The sequence below is a fragment of the Nyctereutes procyonoides genome, unplaced genomic scaffold, assembly GCF_905146905.1.
Source record: "Nyctereutes procyonoides isolate TBG_1078 unplaced genomic scaffold, NYPRO_anot_genome, whole genome shotgun sequence".
Lineage (NCBI taxonomy): Eukaryota > Metazoa > Chordata > Mammalia > Carnivora > Canidae > Nyctereutes > Nyctereutes procyonoides.
This window is the reverse complement of record NW_026575134.1, coordinates 12,134,796-12,150,199: the sequence shown is the minus strand read 5'-3', so window position 1 is coordinate 12,150,199 and position 15,404 is coordinate 12,134,796. Positions and strand designations below refer to the sequence as shown.

At 42.2% G+C, this 15,404-nt stretch overlaps 1 protein-coding gene across 5 annotated transcripts in view; it reads right to left on the bottom strand.

Moving 5' to 3' along the window:
- Positions 1 to 15,404, bottom strand: part of NRCAM (neuronal cell adhesion molecule) — a 276,389-nt gene that overhangs the window by 130,219 nt on the left and 130,766 nt on the right. For 4 of the 5 annotated variants that reach the window (XM_055301029.1, XM_055301030.1, XM_055301032.1 and 1 more), the window contains exons 3-4: positions 12,355 to 12,428; positions 1,085 to 1,163 (exon numbers count right to left, since the gene is read on the bottom strand). The gene's annotated coding sequence lies outside the window, so the exon portion shown is untranslated. The remainder of the gene's footprint in view (positions 1 to 1,084; positions 1,164 to 12,354; positions 12,429 to 15,404) is intronic. The other variant, XM_055301028.1, reaches the window with a different exon arrangement.

Genomic DNA, 15,404 nt, shown 5'->3' with positions numbered 1-15,404 from the left:
GCATCAGACAAATGCGTCCCTGGGTAAGCTGAGACCTTTCAAGAAAATAACTTGCTTCATGTTGCGCTAACCTCGGGGCAACACTGAAACAAGAACAGGTCAAATAAGTAGTTTCAGAGAAGAATGGCAAAGGTCTACCCTGATTGAGGCACATAGGCCAAGAGGGAATAAAATTTGCACCAGATATGGCTTTACAACTTAAGAGTTTTTTTCATTTTCTTTTTTCATTTATTGTAAAATTGAAACTATGGTGCTGATTTTTGGGCACAATCAACAGAAACTCAATCGTGAAAAAGAATATCTTTATATCCAAATACTTTTGGCCAAAATATAATACTGTCAACTCGGTAACAGAAACCCTTTTTTATTAAAAAAAAAAATCAATTTTACTTCATTTTACGAAGGGAACAAATTTCACTTCTATTGAATATACATTTCTATGGAACTAGATTTCAGTGACTCACTAAATCTCATTAAAAAGAATTCTTTACAACAACAAAAAAAGGAAACTGTAGAAGATTGTCTATATTCTACAGAGGTAAAACATTAATTACAATGGAGAAGTATACGGGCACAGCTATATCATGCCGAGAAGAGAAAGCATAATTTCGATTTAAAAAATGAATTTAAACTATAACGAACTCTCTAACATCACTTGCAAAGAATTCTATATAATGCGAACGATTTAAAAGCAGTGCTATTGTATATCCTAACAAACATTTCCCATTCCTTTTATCAGGAAGCGAATTACTGACGGATGATAAATGTAATTTCATTACAGATGCCACAGTGTGTTCCAGACCCAGGCAGATTGAAAATAAATGCAAGTAAAATGTGGGAAACAAATTGGAAGGGTTTTTCCATAAAATTTACAGAAGCATTGAAAAGTATCAGTTTTCCAGATAATAGGTTCCAAGGCCCACGTGGATCACCAATCTGACTTCCAGAAGAGGAACTAATGAGGAATTGGTACCAGGCACCTGAGGGTCACCGGCAACAAGATTTGACAGGTAGAGCTACAGCAGGAAGCACGCTGCCCCCCACCCCGCCTCCCCACCGCCGCATGAACCACAGAACTGCTTACTCTCTCATGCCACGATTCTGGATTAAATGAAAGGAGTGCCACGTCACCCTTGGGGGCTTTCTCTGCTTATCCTAGGTACCTGAGAAATAAAAAGGAAAATTAGGTAATCTATTTTTTAAAAACTACAGTTCTTTTCCATGTGATTGATTGAAGAGAAGACGAATGGCCAGTGGTGTGAGTTTTGATTACCCAGGAGCCCAAGATAAAAAATTTATGAATATCAATTATGATTTGGGCATTTAAAATTATGATTTGAGGCTTTAACGATGCCAGAATTTGTCCATAAGTACACATGAATTCCCTCTGCAGCCAACTCATCACTTCAGGACAAAATTTCTGAGCCTTGTGATTCATCTTAGCACATGCCCTAGGGGGAAGCCGTTTTTCATCAACAAATATGAAAGAATGATTAAAATGGAAATGGTTCGTGGAAATACCACCTCAGTCATCTGGCATGTGGCTAAGTGATCTCCCTTTCCAAACAGTGACCATGGGACAAACAAATCCACCGCCACGAACATAACAAGGACAGAAACAATGGAGCTCTTTCCTCCTTACGCTGGACTCAAATGCGTTTGCTTAGTAATAATGACACACTGTCCCATGTTATTGCTTCAAAAAAATGTTTCCAGTGACCCTTGGGAATGCTATGTACTGTTTTCCTTCAGTTTTGCCCTTGGCAAAATTTTCTTTGTTCAGCTTGCTCTCTGAGAAAGTCATTTTGGTCTGAATTGTGTACATTCTAGGTCTTTCGGTTAATAAGAGTTTTTGACCTTTTGGTTTCTAGAGCCAGTTCTTCTCCTGGACGTGATTGATGGCATTAATTCTTCTCGCATGTGGTCCGTGGGAAACCACCCCCACCTTCTGAGGGCAGCCTGGGATGGCCGGCTGTCACTGTCGCCAACCCAGTTCTCTGAGCTCCAGAGATGAAACTCAACTAAGGCAGAGCGTCTCCATTGAGATCGCGTTCAGAGAAGAAGGTGACAAAAGATCTGTCGGACTTAAACCAGACAACAGAAAGGCAAGTTCTCCAGCTGTTCTCCAGCTACAGCGTGGTTGACTCCTTGGCATGTCTGCTTGCCATTCTCAAGGCCTCTCTCCCAATTTTGGGTTCTCGGTCCCTATGCACTCACCATGGCACTAGTATCCTACCTGTTTTCTTCATCTTTAATGGCTTTCATGAAACTTCCCTAAAATACTGACGCCAAATGAACTTTCTCAAAACACCAGTTGGGCAGACGTCCCTTCTCACTCAAGGTCATAACAGGTTTGTACCTGAAATAATTCAAACTCTGTACAGCATGGTCATAATCAGGTGTATTTCAGACTGGGCATATTCACAACAGAACTCCATCTTCTTCTCAAAAGCAGCCCTTCTGCTTTTTCTATTCTGCTCAGTAGCACCACCAACCACCCTTGTCTCAAGCCAGAGGTCAGGCCTTGCTTTTCCTCATTTCTCATTCCAAACTGGCATTTGGGGCCATTCAATATGCTGTAAACTGTCCTCTCTGTGTCAGGCTCTCCAGTTAAGGAGCTCTCGCCTCCTGCAGGTGTCCGGCTTCCAATTTTCACCCATGTGTGCTAAACTATCAGACTAGATCTGATCATGTGACTCCTTTACTCAAAATCCTTACGTGGAATCTGGCACCCTAAACCAAACTCTTGGCCCAGATGATACTCTCCAACGTGCCTTCACAGCACCTCTAACTTCCTCACCTTCGATCATACCAGGGCACTCACAGTGCATCAATCCTAAGGCTTCCAGTGGCATCCACTGTGACTCTGCCCACAGCTGGGACGTCCTTCTCCATGTCTGCCTGCAAGATGCCTATTCATCCTCAGTGATACTTCTCCAGGATTTTCCTGCTGCCCCCATGCAGAGCTGTCACATTTGCTTCTGTATCACCATTATATACACAAACATAAATATATACAATGTCAATACTTTTAGTTTGGGGGGGGGCTGATGGCACCATACCGCTATTACTGTGCTCTACACATTTCATGTATAGCTTGCTTGCTACCCTTTGATAATGTCTGAAACAGAGTAGCTCATAAATGAATGAACAAATGTTTATTCATCCATTAAAGAAAGAACAAACACCTCTCCAAAGGTCACTTTCAACCACTTCTTACTTAAGTCTACTTTCTGCTATAAATTTCTTCATGTTTTTTTCCTTTTGCCATGCAAATACAGCACTTCTCTTCCTCTCCTGTTCAAGACTTGGCTGTTCCCCTCTGGAATTTCTTTTTCTTTTTTAGATTTATTTATTTATTTAAGCGGGGGCAGGCAGGGAGAGAGAGAGAATCTCAAGCAGACTCCACACTCATTGGGAGCTTGAGACTCCACTGAGCATGGAGCCTGACATGGGACTCAGTCAGTCTCAGGACCCTGAGGTCACAACCTGAGCCAACCCTGAATCATGACCTGAGCCGAAACCAAGAGTCCGATGCTCAATGGAATGGGCTACCCACGCGCCCTTCCCTCCATCTCTGGAATTTCTGCTCTTTTTTATTTAAAATCTTCCTGAACTAGTTTCAAAACCATTCCCCCTTCAATCATGAGTTCAAGTTCAAAACAGCCATTAATCTTTGTCAATCTCTATCTAGTGGTCACTGTTCCTCTGAACTCCCAGAGCACATTTAAGTCAATAATGCTACTCTGTGCTTTCCTTTTATTTTCACACCTACTACATACATGTGCTTGTGAACAGTTGATTGATTTGTATGTAACTAAAGAGTATGAGTTTACTGAAGGGCAAAAGCCATATTTTATAATGCAAGCTGCTTTAGCAGAGCCTCTCATCGTTCCCTATATATAAAAAGCAATCAATAATGTTTGTTAATGAAGACAGTCAGTACTATCGGTAGTAGTATTTGTATTAATGAAATCCAAATAACTCCAGAATAAAGTCTGATTTATTATCAATAAAGTGGTGAGATTCTGGGTTCAGGTATTGGTCATGGCCCCATAGGTCATTCAGTGGTTATTGAACATTCTAAGTGCGAAGAACTATGTTTGACTCTCAGCTGAGGGGAATGTGTTTTATAAAAGAAAGGCCTTCAGTTGTTCACTCTTCATAACAAAGATCTTTCCATGCCCTCCCATGTCCACTAGAGCACTTACTAGATCAAGATGGCTACATTTCAGTAATAAAAATAATTTGGACAGAATCAGCAAGTCCACTATAATGTAGATGCTTGACAACTACTTTCTCACTGAACTTGTGGACTGTTCTACAGAAGAAAAATCCTGGTGTTCAAAGCTGTGTTTTCAGGAAAATGAAAATGCCTATCAAGTTAACATAAAGCTGCTCTGTGTAACCAATAACCATCAGCAACACCTTTGAAGATGCAGAGAGAAAATTAAGGAGAAAGTTTTCCCTAGGGATGATTTCTGGGTTTGGTGCATGACAAATATTCATTTTCATTCAGCAAATATTTATAGAGCATGAACTAAGGGCCCAAGATGGTGCAAGAGGCTGTCTAAAATGTATTTCTTTTATTCCTACCCCTCTACGGCAAGAAAGTTTTTAAGACCCTTCAAATATATATACCAGTCAAATGATTTATTGTTTTGTATGACGAATCAATTTGAAGACCTTTTTTTTTGATATTAAAGCTTATCTGTGGTTGGATTCTCTAAAACAGGGAACTGTTACATAACAGAGAAATATTTTACAGGACACTTGGAACTTAGATGTATTTTCCAGGTCATTTGAATAATTTAAATACAGTAGTTTTGTCTAGTTATATTCATCAAATTCTTTTGTAGGTATTTTCCCCCCAGGAACAAAGTCATTTAAACTACATTAACTACAGGCTCTCTGTGCTTGCTGACAACAAAATAAATACAAACTTGCAGAAACCATTTCCCCTGCCCTCCTTTTCCATGTGGATTGTTCTCTGCTTTCCATTCTCTCCTTTCATAACCTGTTCCTATGGCCTCTCCTTCACCAGGCTAACAGCTTCTGTCAGCAAAGCTTTTATTCAGTACAGTATCAAAAGCTTTGCAGAAAAACGGATTAATCATGTTCACTGCGTCTCTTTGTTTACCCCTTCAGTTCTTGTGGATTTCAAGCTCACTATGAAAATGCATGTCTAATCACAAATGTGAAGTCCCTGTCGGTTATTTTGGTGCATTTCTCATTTAAACATATTATATAATTACAGGTTGTCTGAAAAATCAAGTAGATTGGTTTTCCCAAATACATCTTCCACATCACTGGTAAGGATTTAAACACATATTCTGTGTACCCCGAGTTCCAGAAGAGAACTTTATGAATACCAATGCCAAGGAAGTGGTTCCATGTTTCACTTGTTTATTTTCAACAAATAATTCCCGTGAGACAGACATATAACTAAGTATTTTTAAAACAGTAATTTGGGGTTAGATGGCGTTAAGCAAGTAATAGAAGTTATGTATTCCATGAATTGCCAAAGTAGACCTTTCCTGTAGTCTTGTCACTTAGGCTAAATCTAAATGGAATAAAGACTCTTCACTCAAGCCCTGAATATATCAGAATACCATCCTTTGCCATTAAATTCATGCCAATAATTAAACGGGATAAGTACTAGTGACTTCACCACCTCTGTGCATAATAATTTCCTACAGTAATTCTCTAATACATAAAATTTCCCACTTGCTCGGGATGAACTTGTTCACTTTGCTTTTTCCAAAGCCGAAAATAGTTTTTCTTAAAAACACTGATGGTTTCCTCTATGAAAATGCCTCACAGCTGGAGGCCCCCAGGCACAGTGGGCAACGCCACTGAACCATTTCTTCTACATTCAGACAATCTCTCGTCGTTTGAGAACATGGCTTTCTCATCATTGTTGTCATCTTGCTGAGAACTGTAGGGTCAGAAAATTCTAAAAGTAGCAGTAGAATTCTTACGTCTCAAATAACCAGTAAGATGGTAAACAAATACAAAATTACATAAGCTCATCTTTTTCAAACAATTAGCCAGCAAGAACCACATCAAGATGAGCCTTTCCAGAAACAATTTCTACAGAAAAAAAAAAAAAAAAGTGGTTGGATGGGAATCCATAATACAGCAAAAGAAGTCACAACCTTGAAAGAAGCCACCTGGGAAGGGAATCACCTTCACTGGGTCGATGGGAATCCCTGTCTCTGGGAAGACTGGGTTTCCAACCAAGATGCCACTTTCGCCAAGTGTCTAATGGACAGTCCACTGGCATATCCCTTCCCAGGCTATTCAAGTGAAAAACTGCACGCTGGAGGTATTTTCTGCTCCTTTTCTTTACAAAACCTTTGAGAACGACAAAAATGAAAATCGGTGTGGAATCACCCATGGGATGGAGGGCACCAAACATCTGTTCAGCTAGAAAGAGCGCTCCTTGTATGCACTTCATAGTTTATATAATCTAGAGTCTCTGGCTAGATCATGGTGCAGACGCTTTTGCAAGAGGACAGGATTTCTGTAAAAAGTCTGTGGGATCTGTGGGTTTGTGCATAATGGTCCTGGTGTTACACATACACAGGGAAGGCCCATGCCCAAGTGGGCCCCTGTGAGTGCTGTGGCGGCTGGCCGGCAGGCCCATCCTGCGCATCTCAGGTGCAGTCTCATCTCAGGTGCAGTCTGGGCTGTGGAGGCACTGCAGGAACACATTAATCAACACGTTCAGGGAATGCATTAATCAACACCGCCACGTCGGCTGGCATGCCCATTGTTTAACCGTGCATGCTAACGAATGCAAAAGCGCCAATATGAATGTGGATTTCCACCGCCCTGCAAGAAACAAAACCCTTTTCACCACTGGCCCCATGCACCATATCCTACTCGACTCTTTCAATAGAAATCATTCTCTCCTGTATTCGTGCTAGTTTATGGACTTGCTTTCTGCAACAGTCAACCAGAAACAAAGACGCTTTACAGACCAGCTAAGTTTGACAAAAGCTGTAGAAATGCCTTCTGCAGATAGGAAAACGTGAAGCCTTCCAAGAGATTTTTTTTCTTTGCCTCGCAAAACAGATGCTGCCGTGAAAGGCAAAATAAAACAAAACAAAACAAAGCAAAAAAAAAAAGAAGAAGAAGAAGAAGAAGAAGAAGAAGAAGTCCAAGCATCTATTTGTGTATGCATTCAGATGTGACAGCAACATACTGCGTCACCAGCAGGGGCCTGGGCCTGGCCTCCTGCTCCATACGGGGGCTTCATTTTCCTCCTGGGTAGTTCCCTAGATAACTCTCCTGTCAGGATTTGACTCCCTCCAAAAGCAGCCAGGGATGAAATGTCCAGATGCTGGAAGGAAGGAGTCTGCTCACAGCACCCACAGCACCTAGGCACCCATCCCTACATCTGTCTGTGCAGACCTAAATACTTAAGGCTGTCCAGTATAATCCGACCCAGTAGGCTGTGGCCTATAATCTTCAACACGTATGAATTTTGGTCATGAGATTGCTGAGTGTAAAGGTGCTAAGTCCTAATGAGTAAGGGATGCCGTTTCTAAGGATCCTTTTGAAGATGTTTCCTCTTAGGGGTGGAGTTATCTCAAAAGAGGTTGCACTGGCTGGGAGTGAGGGTGACAGGGGAGTGCCCCCCTCCAGAGTGGTAAAGTTCTAGTCATTTCAGTGAGCTTCCAAGCTACAGTCTGTGGCCCACTGATCCAGCCTCCTCTCACCACCAGCTCCAGCTCTAAACATTTAAAACAGTGTTTTAAACCTGCAAGACTAAGCACAAAGAGCTTGGGGGAGAACAAATCTGATCCAGTAAGTCTTTGCAAAGGTCACTGCACCAACCCTCTGACATCTAAAGGCTAAGTCGCTACATGTTTCCTTGTGACAAGACTGACTTAGGCAATTTCCTCCTTCCAGTTCTGAAGTAGATCCTTCTCCCCATCAGACCACAGAGGGAGGATAGGAGAGGAACACATAACCCCTGCAGGGTTCCTTCTACTGACTACCAGCACTGTCACTGCCACGGAAACACGCTGTGACCATTCTCAGCCCTCTGCCATCCTTGCCCGAGCTCCATCCTCCTGCGGCCTCCCAGCACAGAAAGCCGGTGCCCTTCCTCAGGCATCTTTCGGGGCCTTCAGAGAAGCTCTCAGGCTGAAAAGCCAGAGTAGTGGGAGGGGGACAGGGTGAGTTTCCAGAGAAAAATGGTTGTGCCTCATAAGAGTTATGAGGACAGGATGCAAGAGGCAGACAGACTTAATCAATAAAGGCCTCTCAGTCACAGAGGCCAGAATAACTCACAGATAAACATCCCGACTCGCACTGTGAGATTTAATACGTGACCACAGGTCACAGGGAGTGACTCAGGCTCCACAGAGTTAATGGAAAGCTGTGATGGAAGAACAGAAGGTTCTCTCTCCCTCGGCTTCTGGGCAGAGCCCTGATTCCATGGCGCCATCATGATGAAAGTAGGTCACCATCATGACGGAGGGTGCTCCCAAGTGGGCCAACAGCTCAAGAGCTGTGGGCAAGGAGCTGAAATCTAGAGCTTGCCTACATCATACTTCAGGGTGAAGAGGGAGGAAGGCAATAATTCCAAGAAAAGAGCGCTTGGTTCTCTAGATGACTATGCAATCAATCCCAACAAACGGGTAGAAAACAAAGAAGAGGTGAATATCCTCTGCTGAGGTTGAGATCCCTGTCTTGGCTTTTGTCAGTATCCAAAACTGTCTTTCATGTGCTTTTCACCCCTCATTTCATGAGGTGCATATTCCTCTTGTGGATGATGTGTCTCCTAGATTTGTCTGGTGTCCAATAATATGAGATACAACTTCTCAGCTTTAAAGATGTGGTCTACATACACAATGGAATATTACCCAGCCATCAGAAAGGATGAGTACCTACCGTTTGCTTCCACATGGATGGAACTGGAGGGTATTATGTTTAGTGAAATAAGTAAGTCAGAGAAAGACAATCATCATATGGCTTCACTCATATGTGGAATATAAGAAATAGTAAAAGGGACTCTAAGGGGAAGAAGGGAAACTGAGTGGGGAAAAATTAGAGAGGGAGATAAACCATGAGAGACTCCTAACTCTGGGAAACAAAGAGTTGTAGAAGGGTAGGTGGGTCAGGGAAAGGGGGGTGACTGGGTGACTGACAGGCACTAAGGAGGGCACATGATGAGATGAGTGCTGGGTATTATATGATGGCAAATTGAATTTAAATAAAATATTAAAAAAAAACTCAGCTTTACAATGATCCCGTAGGACAAATTCTGATAGATCTCCTTATTGTTAAACAGTGTTAAAAACAGTTGTCCCCTTGTGCTTTGTAATTAAATACTGATTCACATGACAAATCACTTAACTATATTATAAATTATAACTAAATGACAAATGAACTTAACTATAAGATAAAAATCTTTTTCCTGTTATCAGTTCTATTATTATCTACTCAAAATATCAATAACATTCTCCTCTTATGTATACATAATTTTTTAAAAGGTAGTGCTGTGAGGGGCACCTGGGTGGCTCAGTCATGAGCATCTGCCTTTGGCTCAGGTCATGATCCCAGGGTCCTGGGATCGAGTCCCACATCGGGCTCCCTGCATGGAGCCTGCTTCTCCTTCTGCCTGTGTCTCTGCCTCTCTCTGTGTGTCTCTCTTGAATAAATAAATAAAATCTTTGTAAAAATTAAAACATAGTGCTGTGAGTCTAAGGGAAAGAATGGCTTTTGAATCACCAACCAAAAACTGTCATCAAATAGCTCCAATACCTTGTCAGGTTTTCCTTTTTCATATTGCTTGCCAAATGGGGACACACCCTAAGGTATAGCAGGGCATGATTCTTCTACGGACTTCTTATGGTTACCATCAGGACCAAACTTCTACAAATGCAGCCAGAGCAGGACACCAGTTATGAAGTGATTTGGGGGGGTGCTCCTCCCTACCTGACCTCCCAGTCTGGTGGCTTCTAGAAATTCCATCATTAGCCATCCTGCAAGTTACCCCAAGGTTTTCGAGCCAAGTAGCAGAACCGCGGAGAATTCTTTTCCTTCTAGAGAATTTACACATTAGTGTTAATGATGAAGGGGAACTTGATTTTTATACATGGCTGGATTATCAATCAGTTGGGGTAACACCTTCTGGAGGGAAGGAAGTGGGTGTGGGAGTGGGGATTCAGACACCACAGTTATGGTCAGTTATGTCTTGAGGATACCGTAGCACACTAGTGAACATGGGAAAGACACTGAAAACTCTAAGTAGCTACAAACAGACTTTCTTTTTCTAATGTTGGAGGCTGAATTCTTAAATAGCCTGGGGACATTCTGAATACAAGAGTGCTTCACAATTTGGGGAAGTTTCAGGGCATCTTTGTTTCCCGGAGGCAAGGGAAAGAAATGGGGGAAGACACTCGGTACTTCGTTTTCGACCAGATTAAATCATTCACCAAGACAAAATGAGGTATTTCGGTGGCTCTAACAGAGCCCGTCAACTAAAAGCTCACTTTCATCATTTAACAAAAGACTAATAACCAAAAAGATCAAGGAGAAGAATGTACCGTGAAGGGTAGGACTGAAACTGTTCACCTGTGCTTCTAGAAGACAGAGATGTTAAGTCAAGTAACTCTCACACAACGCATGAAAGAGCAACAGCACCACTAGCCAGGCAAACTTCCGTAGCAACCACCTGAGAGTGCCCTGGAAAGTGCTGGAGTCCTTACTGAGCTCCACCCCTGCCACCTTCCAAGGACACCACACACTCCTCCACTTGCTTGGTCTTCGTGTATCTTCCCCCTTTCACTAGAAACCACCACTTACAAATAAGCTCCTGGCCTTGCTGTCTTCCTACCTCTCCTCGGTGTCACATGATATATAATCTCCAGAAGGACTTGCCATGATATACTGCTGAGATACTAGTGATTTACTGTAGGCCACCTTTAGTTAACATCATTACTACTAATTCCTAATTCCCAACAACTGTGCTTTGGTAGATCCAGACTTCCGTGTCCCCATCAGAACGGATGGGTCTTACTCTTGCTTAGCTTGACCTTCAGGTGTTGTTTTATGAATTAAGGACACCAGTTGGAGGAGGCTTGTAGAGGTATATATATATATATATATCAAAACATTAAAAGTAAGTTATTTTACACTAACTAAGGGAGTTTCTAGTGGAAGAGCCACTTATACAAAATGAAGGCTCTTTGGTATTGGTTGCAACTATTTGACAGCAATTTTGCTAGTCTTTACTAATTTTCACTTTTCAAGAACTCCTCAAAGCAGAACAAAATGTGTGTGACTTGATTTACAAAGCAAAGTTCTTGGTTTTCAGGCTACTGACTTGGGGGTTTCTGGGGGTATTTTGAAGCACCAGAAGAATTAGTTACATGAAATTAGTTTTTATACAACACAACAGGAGCAAACTCAACTGAGGCATGAATCACTTCCTCTTAAGCAGAAAACAACATCTGAATGGATTAATGTTAGCATTTCTCAAGGGCAAGAGACAACATGCTTGCAAGATTTTCCTACCTCCAAATCTTGCAGACAATCTTCTTTTCATAATTAAAGCCCATGAGAGTTTATTTGTTAAATAAAACCTATGAGAGTAGAGGACTAAATGTCTGAACAATCACGCTCTCATAAATTCCTTATGAGATAGAGGTCTCTGAACTATGTTCCAGATCTCCAAGTAAGATATTCTTCATCAAGTTCAATACTATAATGGCTGGCTTTTCAGAAGGCATCACAGGCCTGGCAAAGTCTGTTCTAGAGCTGATAATTCTAAGTGACATAAGCGGGAAAGGGGTAGGCAGTGGGGGCTCGGGGCAATTGATTTACAAAGCAGAAAGCACATATCACAGTAGTATTTAAACTTTCCAAACAGACTTTTATATTATTTGGCTTCATTGTGAGACAACAAACATTATGTACAGATAAGTATATTCTCGGGGGATGTTCTGATACCCGATTGAATAAAAAAGAAAACTCTTTTCTCGTAAATGATTCCTTATCATTTTAAATCTTCAACTCCTTCAGAAACATATTGTTTACTAGCAGTGCCTTCACTCTGCTATTTTCTGAACTTTATGATTCATGACTTAGTGAGACAGAAATCTCATTACTATGGAAGGACGCGAAGGGCTGGCTTATCTTTCCTATGTATTCGATCCGTCCCCTTTGACAAGCAGTATGATTAATGTTTTTGCATCTCTAATTCCTGCTCCCCGTCTTTCATCATACTTTTTGGATTGAAAAGTATTAATGATGGCAATAATATTACATAATCATATTTTACGGTATGATTCCCTTCTTTACTAATTTAAACCTTTTCAGAAGGCAAACCCTTACCTTTGGAGAAGTTCTTCCTGTGTGAAGAAGTCGTCCTTTTAGTTCTTTAAACCAGGTGTCTTCTTAGCATTGCCCTGGGGGTCAAAGAGTGGGGGAAATGTTAATGAGACATTCATCGTCAATCACAGCGGATTGTCAATACATTAACTCCAACAGACTCCCTGATGGGAAACTCAATTTGCCAAGTTGGGGAGCCCTGTAAGGAAAGACAAATTATGAATAGATTTGCCAAAACACGTCTCTGCTGGTTTCAATCAAAGGTGACAGCAGAGAGTTGGCTGAAACTCTAGTGGCCATTCCCTTCATGCAACCCAGACGGAAGCGACTTGTCTGTTCCCTCTTTCCAGTTTAGGGAATGGAAGGTTTTTTGCAATGCATGTATGTGACATGGCTAAAATACTTCCTTGCTGTGGCCTCATTATTACTGTTGTTATTCTTAAAATTTTTCATTTGGTAGAAAGGCCCCAAGTTCTCAATGAGGGTCATAGAGCGATGGCGGGAGCAGCCAAGAGGGGAGGAGCCCCACCTGGACGGTGACAAAGGCTCAGCTATGGACAGCTCCGGAGCCTAACCAGCTCCAGCTCCTCAATCCTCAGCCTGAATGTCTCCTTTGCAAATATTCCAGCTGAGAACCAGCCAGAAAAGGACAGCATGGAGACGGCATAGGACAATTGCAGCTGAGCACATTAGGTTTCGCTTCTTTTAGACAACCAATTCAATGACACCCAGGGTTTTCTAAGGGAGGATTTGTGGCTTTTTGGACTTTGGATTTTTAGAAACAGAAGTCATACTATCAGATCTCTGAAAAACCTTTCAGAGAAGAGAAACAAGTGTCAATTCAGGAACCTTCGACTGCACCGAAATATTAAGACAACTATGAATTGCAAAGTGATTCCATTAATAAAATAAAAAGATGTGTAATCATCTCAGATGTTCTTGTTTATGCATGCGTTATAAAATATTTTCTGTGTTGCAAAAGCTTTATCTTAATGACATGTAAAACCACTCAATAGATTTTCATTGGATCTGATGCAATGCTATTTCATCAGGACAAAAAATAATGTTGAGGTTAATGATTCCTCCTCGGAATTAAAACCAATTTTGGAGTAATCAAGGTTTTTCTTTCCTTGTTACTTAGTTCCCACATTTGAAAAACTCTTTAGAGGTGTGTAAGAAAGAGTTTGCAAGACTCTTTAAGTCATGTCTACAATAACTCAATCCAACAAACATTGAACACTTACTATATATCTGTCAATACACTGAATAAATATAAATGAGGACGAAGGAGAAGTATATGAGTGCACCTTTCCAGGTGAATATTGATTAGGTCAGCATGTGAATGTTGTCTCCTTTCCCCCCTCCACCTACTCATCTCTCCATCTTTCCAGCATCTCTCTCCCCCAAGGAGGCTTGGGTCTGCTTCTAGCTCTGCCCAGCACCTGAGGCAGATGGCCTAGCCCTGTGCCATACATGGCAAGAGAGAAACCCTTCCCCTTTTCTGTTACTGGATGTGGACCTTGGCTCAGTCTTTCTCTTTCCCATAACAGGGTTAATGTCTGACATTGGTTTGGGCCCTAAGGACTCAGATCCTGTCTCGTGGAGTACTTTGCTTCCAGGTCATTCAAACCAACTTCACTCAGGGGAAAGGAGACTGTCACCTCTTCTAGCCCAGTGTGATGGAGCTCTGCACTGGGACTCAAGACCAAAGCCTCAGCTAATAATAAGTTGTAACTTTGTCTTGCTTTGTCAGTGTCCCTACTACAAGTATCCCCTTTGGGAACCTCAAAGGCAGAGCTGACTGTAGCATTCCTGGGTTGCTGGCCAAAACAACCACCATGCTTCACCTTCAAATAATCAAGGGAAAGCAAATTTGCAACTCAAAAGGGTAGCCTGCTCCTTCCTTCTTAAAGTGTCTTCTAAAGCAAATTTTTGCACATGGCAAAATCCACAGACATTCAGAAAGTGGTTCAGTTCCCTGAGCCAAGCCCTAAGGGAACCTTCACCCCCAATTATTTTGGTACCCCTCCTCATGTTTGCGGCATCTATGCCACATTGGCTATTGGCGACGCTGAAAATCTCTATCACGGGAACTGGAGGCAACAGCTAAATATTGGGAAGAGAATCAACTAAAGACACAGTCCAAAAGAATTAATTTTGCCATAATTTTTACCTGCAAGAGAAAGGGAACTCACATGTTATGCGCTACTACCAGGTCCCAGACCTGGTGATATACCGATTGCAGAGGACATACCAACTCTCTAAGTATCGTGATCACTTTGACAGAGGCAGAAACTGAAGCATGGAGAGGTTTAGTAAATGACCCCACTCACAGGACTCCCAAGTATGGTATCTGTGATACAATTCTGCTTCTGTCTGAATCCAAAATTTGCACCTTTCCTACCTCCTCCCATGGCTTCTGAGAAAGGCCAGGATGACCCTGGGGGTGGAGGGGGGGGCGGTGGCTACTGAGATTTACGGGGAGGGCAGTGGGGCAGGAAACTGTTGGAAAGAGTGGTCCAGGTCCAATGGATGGGAAGCATGGCGGAAGCCAAGAGTAGTAGGGTCCAGGAGTCAGGAGTATGGACCACAGGGTTGAAACCTGCAGAAAGGATGCACACAAATGGAGGGGGCACTTCTCAGTTCTCAGGGGGAAGCCCCCACAGCCCCAGCTGGTGCCACCCCCCTCCACGGACCACGGTTTCCAATGGTCAGCGACACGCCCTGCATTGTCACCCCCAAGCCCTTCTGCCAAGCAGACCCTTTATCAATAAAGGAAGAGGCAGGTCTGAAAAAATGACTGGGTACGGTATGGAAGAAGGTGTTTTTGAACATAAATTTTAAAGAGATGTCAAAGGAATGTGGTTCTTTTGATAAGCTTGAATCATTTCTAGTATATAGTTCAACTCTGGGCAAAATGCCAAGAACACACATGTAATTTTGCATAGGTGTGGTTTCTGGTAGACATTATGTGGGAAAACCATTTCATCTCTGCTGTGTGTATCACCGATAGTGCACAGCCCCCTTTTTAACTTCCTTGTGATGACTCAAAC